Source organism: Panulirus ornatus, chromosome 44 (assembly GCF_036320965.1).
Source record: "Panulirus ornatus isolate Po-2019 chromosome 44, ASM3632096v1, whole genome shotgun sequence".
NCBI classification, from domain to species: domain Eukaryota; kingdom Metazoa; phylum Arthropoda; class Malacostraca; order Decapoda; family Palinuridae; genus Panulirus; species Panulirus ornatus.
Window position 1 is genome coordinate 12,795,521 of NC_092267.1, and position 9,480 is coordinate 12,805,000.

General features: G+C 42.1%; 1 long non-coding RNA gene across 2 annotated transcripts in view; it reads left to right on the forward strand.

The window, feature by feature from the left end:
* Positions 1 to 9,480, forward strand: part of LOC139762753 (uncharacterized) — a 471,178-nt gene that overhangs the window by 14,478 nt on the left and 447,220 nt on the right. For both annotated transcript variants that reach the window (XR_011715828.1, XR_011715827.1), the window contains exon 2: positions 5,751 to 5,788. This is a non-coding gene — a long non-coding RNA (uncharacterized lncRNA). The remainder of the gene's footprint in view (positions 1 to 5,750; positions 5,789 to 9,480) is intronic.

A 9,480-nucleotide genomic window follows, 5' to 3' on the forward strand; every position in this document is an offset into this window, starting at 1 on the left:
GGTAACGCACTTCATCATCCACTCAAGATGATCTACATTGAAGACACTCTCGTAACGCACTCAGTAATACACTCAAGCGCTGCGGGCGCTCTCATACCACACTCACGCACTCAGCATCCACGTAACACACTCAGGTCGTGTTCAGCATCCCCGTAACATACTCACAACGCACTCCAATGCACTCAGGCTTGTTGGCAACACACCCGAGCACTTGAGGCAAGCAATGGAAACACTAAGGCGCTGTGGACTTGCCCAACGCACTCACAAGACACACACTCAGATGATACATTTTGTACTCGTGTGTGTGTTGGTACAAGGTGAGTGTGTTGTGAACAGCTTCACGCGTAAACACTGGAGAGACAAGAAGGTAAATAACGGCGAGCCAGGAGTGGGTTGTGACGCAGGGGTGAGGGTTGTGACGCAGGGGTGAGGGTTGTGACGCAGGGGTGAGGGTTGTGACGCAGGGGTGAGGGTTGTGACGCCGGGGTGAGGGTTGTGACGCCGGGGTGAGGGTTGTGACGCAGGGGTGAGGGTTGTGACGCAGGGGTGAGGGTTGTGACGCCGGGGTGAGGGTTGTGACGCAGGGGTGAGGGTTGTGACGCAGGGGTGAGGGTTGTGACGCAGGGGTGAGGGTTGTGACGCCGGGGTGAGGGTTGTGACGCAGGGATAAGGGTTGTGGATGACTTGCTCGGACAGCTAAAGATGAACATTACAGACCCTGACCTCTCTCTCTCTCTCTCTCTCTCTCTCTCTCTCTCTCTCTCTCTCTCTCTCTCTCTCTCTCTCTCTCTTCATTTCCTCCTCCGTCTTTCTTTCCTTATGTACATCATCTTCCTTCCTTCCTTCCTTCCTTCCCTCTTCCTTCCTTCCTTCTGGTTTCTCGCTATCATGCCGCTCTCCCTCTTCATAATATATTCCCTCTCTCTGTCTCTCCCTCACACTTCCTGACCAGGTAAGCAAACCACTCTTGTTCCATCGTTGTAGTTAATTTGTCTGCTGTAGTTAGGTTGTCTGCTGTAGTTAGGGTGTCTGCTGTAGTTAGGGTGTCTGCTGTAGTTAGGGTGTCTGCTGTTGTTAGGTTGTCTGCTGTAGTTAGGGTGTCTGCTGTAGTTAGGATGTCTGCTGTAGTTAGGTTGTCTGCTGTAGTTAGGTTGTCTGCTGTAGTTAGGGTGTCTGCTGTAGTTAGGGTGTCTGCTGTAGTTAGGGTGTCTGCTGTAGTTAGGGTGTCTGCTGTAGTTAGGGTGTCTGCTGTAGTTAGGTTGTCTGCTGTAGTTAGGGTGTCTGCTGTAGTTAGGGTATCTGGTGTAGTTAGGTTGTCTGCTGTAGTTAGGTTGTCTGCTGTAGTTAGGGTGTCTGATGTAGTTAGGGTATCTGCTGTAGTTAGGGTGTCTGCTGTAGTTAGGTTGTCTGCTGTAGTTAGGGTATCTGCTGTAGTTAGGTTGTCTGCTGTAGTTAGGGTGTCTGCTGTAGTTAGGTTGTCTGCTGTAGTTAGGGTATCTGCTGTAGTTAGGTTGTCTGCTGTAGTTAGGGTGTCTGATGTAGTTAGGTTGTCTGCTGTAGTTAGGATGAGCCCAGCAGAACTGCTGCTTTATGATAACAACAGATAACACAGTGTGATACAGTGGTTCATACAGTACAAGATGGCCCTCTGTACAAACCCAACACCTCCTGTATTATAACATCACTGGAACGTCACAGTAAAATATGCAACAACAACAACAACAACAACAACAACAACAACTAAAACTTAGGATTTGATAAGACCTGACGTCATCACCTCTGAGTTTGCAAAAAGCTTTTTGTGAAAAAGTTAGACATGACTTAGATGTTGTTATGTGACAATGAAAGTTTGTATAATGATGATGATGATGATAATGATGATGATGATGATAATGATGATGATGATGATGATAATAATGATAATGATGATAATGATAATGATGATAAATTCTGTTACATAGATCAACACACAACCACAACTTTAATCTTAAGAGGAAACGCTGGTGTACCACAAGACTCTGTCCTGGTTCCAATGCTCTTTTTTTGTTTAACATTTTCTGTCAAAGATACAGATGGACAGTACATGTGGTTACCCAAGTCTGTAAGTCTAGCGATGATAGAAAACAGGATGTGGGCCAACATCTGAGACTGATAGTAGAAGTAACTTCAGATAACAGACGAAGTTTTCCCTGTAAGTCACACACATGATACAACATTACTGAAGCAAGACACGTGTACTGTGATGTACATTGGAATGAAACCGAAGCACATTTGTAGATGTTTGTAAATACACTTTCAGTAATTGAGGAAGGATGATGAAGTTGTTATCAGTAAGAACAGAGACCCACTGAGCAGAACAGAACAGAACACTGGAAGAACAAGATGATGAGATCTTGTGAACACCACACATACAGCTCATCAGACACGTGACCATCTAACATTAGCTAGCTAACACAACATCCTGGCTTACTAGTACATACTAGCTGTACACTGAATATAAACTAGCAAGACCTGTTATAAAGAACTCATAAGGAAGAACAAGTCTGGTACAAGAAGTAACAAGCAAACGTTATGAAGGAAACATCAAAGTAAAGTATTAGTTTCATGTACACCAAAATTCCCAGACGATCATGTGGTAACTTTTGAAGTTAAGAATTTGAAGCATCAACACACACGCTTTTGCAGGTATATAGAAAACGTAGAGACGGTCAATGATGAGTTGAAACGTCATCGCTATAACGAAATTCATTATGAGAAAGTGAGTGACTGGTGGTATGATGATGTGTCCGGTAGTGTTAACAACGACCACACGACACACTCACTCATCATAACGAGGTACAGTAGACAACCCACAGGTAGACTGACAATGACACAAACACATGACATTCTCGTCCCTCAGTAAGTAACCTCATTACGGGCCAGCAGGTCTTCTGTTACCTGTTTCCTTCCTGTACCTGTTTACTGTATGAATCATGAATCACCCACAACTGGTAGTTAGTAAGGTAGGGGGTGGGGGGGTCATTGTGTGGGAGAGGGGGAGGGTGTGGCTAGTGTGAGGAGTGAGAGGATATGAGGTTCTGTAGTGAGTATATGATTTATGTACTACAACATAGAGTGATATACTACAACCCTGGTGTGTGTGTGTGTGTGTGTGTGTGTGTGTGTGTGTGTGTGTGTGTGTGTGTGTGTGTGTAAACTCTACATATAATGTTAAGATGAGGTTAATTCAACATTAATCCCAAAGATTTATTTTTACATTTTCTTGAAAAAAAAAAAATTGGACTAATTACTTAACAGGACCGTTTAAGTAAATTATCTAATTACGTGTAATTTTACTAAATTACAATACGTAATAGGATGATTACCCCCCCCCCCCTCCCCCCGGCAACAGCTGTTGTATCATTATCATGTTTCATAAATGTAGGAATATATTAAGACTCGAATCTGTCCTTACGATGAAGTCTTATAGTGAATATACTACTTCCTTCCTCTGGTCAACAACACTTAACACGGTCATTACTAGCATGTAACACAAACCTCAACACTAGAACATATATGATGACCATGGTTTGTATTGACCATGGTTTGTGCTGACTATGGTTTGTACTGACCATGGTCTATGTTCACCTTGGTTTGTGCTGACTATGGTTTGTGTTGACCATGTTTTGTGTTGACTATGGTTTGTGTTGACCATGTTTTGTGTTGACTATGGTTTGTGCTGACCATGGTCTGTGTTCACCTTGGTTTGTGCTGACTATGATTTGTGTTGACTATATTTTGTGCTGACTATGGTTTGTGTTGACCATGTTTTGTGTTGACTATGGTTTGTGCTGACCATGGTTTGTGTTGACCATGGTTTGTGTTGACCATGGTTTGTGTTGACCGTCTTTTGTGTTGACCATGGTTTGTGTTGACCGTCTTTTGTGTTGACCATGGTTTGTGTTGACCGTCTTTTGTGTTGACCATGGTTTGTGTGGTACGATGGTACCAGATTGTTAATGGTTGTTACTGTAGTGGTACAGTAGGCCATGGTGGAGCATGGTACCAGGTTGTTAATGTTGTTATAACTCTTATATGTCATCTGTGTTTATTATAATGATCTGTTGTCACACTTGGAGAGGCTTATTAACTGATAATTAACATCATTAAAGTATTTGTGAATCATTATTCAACTGTATCAATCAATGCTCTGTACCTTGACACTGAACATATATATATATATATATATATATATATATATATATATATATATATATATATATATATATATATACAACTTCGGGGGAAATGGAGTACCAGACCTGAATAAAGTGAATGTCAACACATGTAAGGATACCAGACCTATCAACACAATTACAAGATCGACCGTGGTAAACTGAGAGATATGGTACGACCCTCGAGAACACCATGATGGAAGTCCTGGCTACACCTAGCGAGAGTTGACCAGATTATTTCCTGCCATGTTTACGATTTGAATGAAAGGATCAGATATACCGACCGTTAACGTGTCACTGGGAATGTACGAGGATGTATTATGATGAACTAGTGTTGATAACCTGGAGGTGGTAAAGCATCAGTGTTGATAACCTGGAGGTGGTAAAGCATCAGTTTGAGTCGCTCTTAGAACATTTGGGAAATTAACCCAGACGACGAGGACAACTTTCATAATAACAGTGACCTACCAGTATTACACAAGCAGCAGTGGCTTTCCTCACCAAGGGAACCATTGACAGTCAGCTGGCTTGTGTATTCTCCTTTACCACCAGACATTCACACTTTTGTCCATTACTAACACCATTAAAACGAGCTGTGACCGGAGAGAGATCTGACTCCTCCCACAACTGAGGAAAGTGTGAGACAGACACCTGATGGCGATTGTTGAAGACTACAACATGTGTAGCAGTTATGAGTGTCCTGGTGGTTTGCTCACGACGTCTGACACTGTAGCTTTACTGTGTTGTCCCACACTGAAAACAACTACTGAACCCCATGAATGTTAGAGGTTCACAACCCTCAAAACACACACACGCACTTTTTTTTTCGTTGTGGTTGAGTCATAAGTTGGCCTAAGGAAATGTTCATGATATTTATAGATGTTATCCCTGGGGATAGGGGAGAAAGAATACTTCCCATGTATTCCCTGCGTGTCGTAGAAGGCGACTAAAAGGGAAGGGAGCGGGGGGCTGGAAATCCTCCCCTCTCTTTTTTTTTTTTTTTTTTCCAAAAAGAAGGAACAGAGAAGGGGGCCAGGTGAGGATATTCCCTCTAATGCCCAGTCCTCTGTTCTTAACGCTACCTCGCTAACGCGGGAAATGGCGAATAGTATAAAAAAAAAAAAAAAAAAAAAAAAAATATATATATATATATATATATATATATATATATATATATATATATATATATATATATATATATATATATATATATATATGTGATAAAGTAACATTATATGTGTGTATATCTTGGTGTAAGGGTTATTTCTGTGGGGCGAAATTAGCTTTGTTGCTCTTCTTTGTATGTGTTTTAGTTTTCTTGGTTCGTGACCGAGTTTGGTGAGCAAAACTTAACATTTTGAATGGCCAGACTAACGAGGCAAGAAAGTATTATACTTTCCCACATTTACTGTATAGTTTCTATACTCAAAGTTATTGTGAAACTTTGTCAGAAAAAAAGCACTATAAACATCTCTTAAAACTCAATTTGACAATTATATTTCTGGTTTATATCTTACTTTTGTTTTTTATTTCCAGGTTAGGAAGACGTGCCTCCCTCCACACAGCACATCACCGTGAGTCATGATACACATGTATAACCAATTTATCATTATTTATCATCATGTCTCATGCTTACTTTATCTCAACCCCGGGTCGTTCTTCACGCTGTCCATTGCCATCCTGAAGGAGTTGGGTGGGGGGGTGGGGGGGTTAGATCCTTCATCTGACTCCTTCATCCTCACCTCAGGTGACTACAAGATAACAGTGTTGTTATGGTACAATGTGAACTGGTAGTTAACCATTTCGTAGACCTGTAATGACTTCCGTTAAATGGCTCTCTCTCTCTCTCTCTCTCTCTCTCTCTCTCTCTCTCTCTCTCTCTCTCTCTCTCTCTCTCTCTCTCTCTCCCCAGCCAACCATCCATCTTCCCCCCCCCCAGATCTGTCCCCCTCCCCCTCCCCAGCCTCGGGTTTGCGAAATAGTAAATTTTTGTGGGTCGTCCATTTTTCTTTCCTGGTATAAATCTACTTTCATAACGTTGGCCATCCATCATGCGCTCGTGTGTGGCGCTCTCTCTCTCTCTCTCTCTCTCTCTCTCTCTCTCTCTCTCTCTCTCTCTCTCTCTCTCTCTCTCTCCTTCGTCAGTTCCTCCAGTGTGTGTGTGTGTGTGTTCCTCTCCTCTTCTATATTGTTTCCTTATTAAGTCGTTCGTTCCACAATACATTTTCTATTTTCCTTTTGATGAATTTATCACATTATGTTTCCCCGGAGGTTCCTGGCAATACACCTCCAGCTGATTTATCTCCAAGTTGTTTGTAAACATAAATCATGTATCAGTTATTCCTATTTAATTAATAATTTTAGCAACCTCCCCTCACGTCTGCTTCCAGTAACCTCCCCTCACGTCTGCTTCCAGTAACCTCCCCTCACGTCTGCTTCCAGTAACCTACCCTCACGTCTGATTCCAATATACGAAAGAAAATCGGATTTGTTCTTTACGTTGACCATTGTTTCATCATGTGTTCTTCATCCTTCTATTCATCTGTCTATATTTCTTCTTATTCAAGTTTGTTGTTATTTCCTAGACACAACCTGGTCAAACATCCAGTCTGGTAGACACAACTTGGTCAAACATCCAGTCTGGTAGACACAACCTGGTCAAACATCCAGTCTGGTAGACACAACCTGGTCAAACATCCAGTCTGGTAGACACAACCTGGTCAAACATCCAGTCTGGTAGACACAACCTGGTCAAACATCCAGTCTGGTAGACACAACCTGGTCAAACATCCAGTCTGGTAGACACAACCTGGTCAAACATCCAGTCTGGTAGACACAACCTGGTCAAACATCCAGTCTGGTAGACACAACCTGGTCAAAAATCCAGTCTGGTAGACACAACCTGGTCAAACATCCAGTCTGGTAGACACAACCTGGTCAAACATCCAGTCTGGTAGACACAACCTGGTCAAACATCCAGTCTGGTAGACACAACCTGGTCAAACATCCAGTCTGGTAGACACAACCTGGTCAAACATCCAGTCTGGTAGACACAACCTGGTCAAACATCCAGTCTGGTAGACACAACCTGGTCAAACATCCAGTCTGGTAGACACAACCTGGTCAAACATCCAGTTTCTACCCAACTCTCTCTCTCTATAACCACCTCACAGCCCTCCCATCACTAGTGATGGAGATGTGTCATTACAGGAGGTTAATAACTTGGTCTGGTCATCACATATCATGGTGACCTCGTGGCCTGGTCATCACATATCATGGTAACCTCGTGGTCTGGTCATCACATATCATGGTGACCTCGTGGACTGGTCATCACATATCATGGTGACCTCGTGGTCTGGTCATCACATATCATGGTGACCTCGTGGCCTGGTCATCACATATCATGGTGACCTCGTGGCCTGGTCATCACATATCATGGTGACCTCGTGGTCTGGTCATCACATATCATGGTGACCTCGTGTTCTGGTCATCACATATCATGGTGACCTCGTGGTCTGGTCATCACATATCATGGTGACCTCGTGGTCTGGTCATCACATATCATGGTGACCTCGTGGACTGGTCATCACATATCATGGTGACCTCGTGGTCTGGTCATCACATATCATGGTGACCTCGCGTCTCACAAGTGACCAAGTGTGTCTCTCACCAACTGGAAGTCTAGGTTGAAGTGTTATAAATTCTCATATTGTAATCATTTCCTACGTTTAGTGAGCACTGGTCTCACACAACCGGGAAGGTTGTAGTTCTACAACTTGTTAGACAAGGTTGAGTCCACAACAACCCACCATCTCATCAAGTCTGCAAGTTTGATCATGACTTGCCATTGTCTCGTGTTGTCATGTCCTCCCCTCCTGTATGACCACCACAGTGTTGTCATGTCCTCCCCTCCTGTATGACCACCACAGTGTTGTCATGTCCTCCCCTCCTGTATGACCACCACAGTGTTGTCATGTCCTCCCCTCCTGTATGACCACCACAGTTCACATCACCCTACCTGGCATGTCACCGCGTCTCATGATTACAGTCTGACCTTGGGTAAGTGTGTGATGGCAGTTGTGACCTGTGCTTACATCGCTATACTTGGCAAACTTTCATCTTCCCTTCATCTTCTGCAGTGGCTAACACGTGACCCACTCGAACATGCTGGTTCTCCACTACTTCCAAAACAATATTTTTCCTCTTGTTGTTTTTCTTCCTCTCTCTCTCTCTCTCTCTCTCTCTCTCTCTCTCTCTCTCTCTCTCTCTCTCTCTCTCTCTCTCTCTCTCTCTCTCTCTCTCTCTCTCTCTCTCTCTCTCTAACCTTCCTCATATATGATTTACAACCTAGTCCCGTTCTCTGTGGCTGAAGCCTCCAACATAAACAAGAGACTTACGTACTGATTTTATCTTTCTTTTACTTTTAAAACAGACTTGAATTCTCAAAAGTTATTTTCTTTAGTTCATCTCCTAGACCTTCACATATCTTAAATTCCTCCTGATAGATAGTTAACCATGTATTATCTATTTATCTTTTCAGTATCACTTGGTGTTTGTATATTTTTATCATGTTACTTTGTGGTTTTCATCTCCCGATCTTCCTGTATCGCTTCTTAATTGCTGTTGTGAACATCCCATTATGTACGTACGCGTTAAGAATGTTAATAATTATACGATTATTTATTTCCGTTATCATATTTATCCTCTCAATTATTTCATTAATTTTTCCCATATATCATCCATCTTGGTTCTTGGCTTTTCGTTACGTGTTGTTTATCTTCGTAATCATCTAATTTTGATATTTATTATCAATTATCTATTGATTATTCTCCTCAATTCTCTTTCATTAAGGCTGATAATTTCTTTTCAATTTATGAAATATTGTTTATCGTGTGTATTTGTGTTGCGTCAGACTGTGTTGTGTTGCGTCAGACTGTGTTGCACACAAGTGTACAGTCAGATTGTAACTCTGTGTTGTAGGTAAGTGTACATTCAAGTTATAACTGTGTGTTGTAGGTAAGTGTACATTCAAGTTATAACTGTGTGTTGTAGGTAAGTGTACATTCAAGTTATAACTGTGTGTTGTAGGTAAGTGTACATTCAAGTTATAACTGTGTGTTGTAGGTAAGTGTACATTCAAGTTATAACTGTGTGTTGTAGGTAAGTGTACATTCAAGTTATAACTGTGTGTTGTAGGTAAGTGTACATTCAAGTTATAACTGTGTGTTGTAGGTAAGTGTACATTCAAGTTATAACTGTGTGTTGT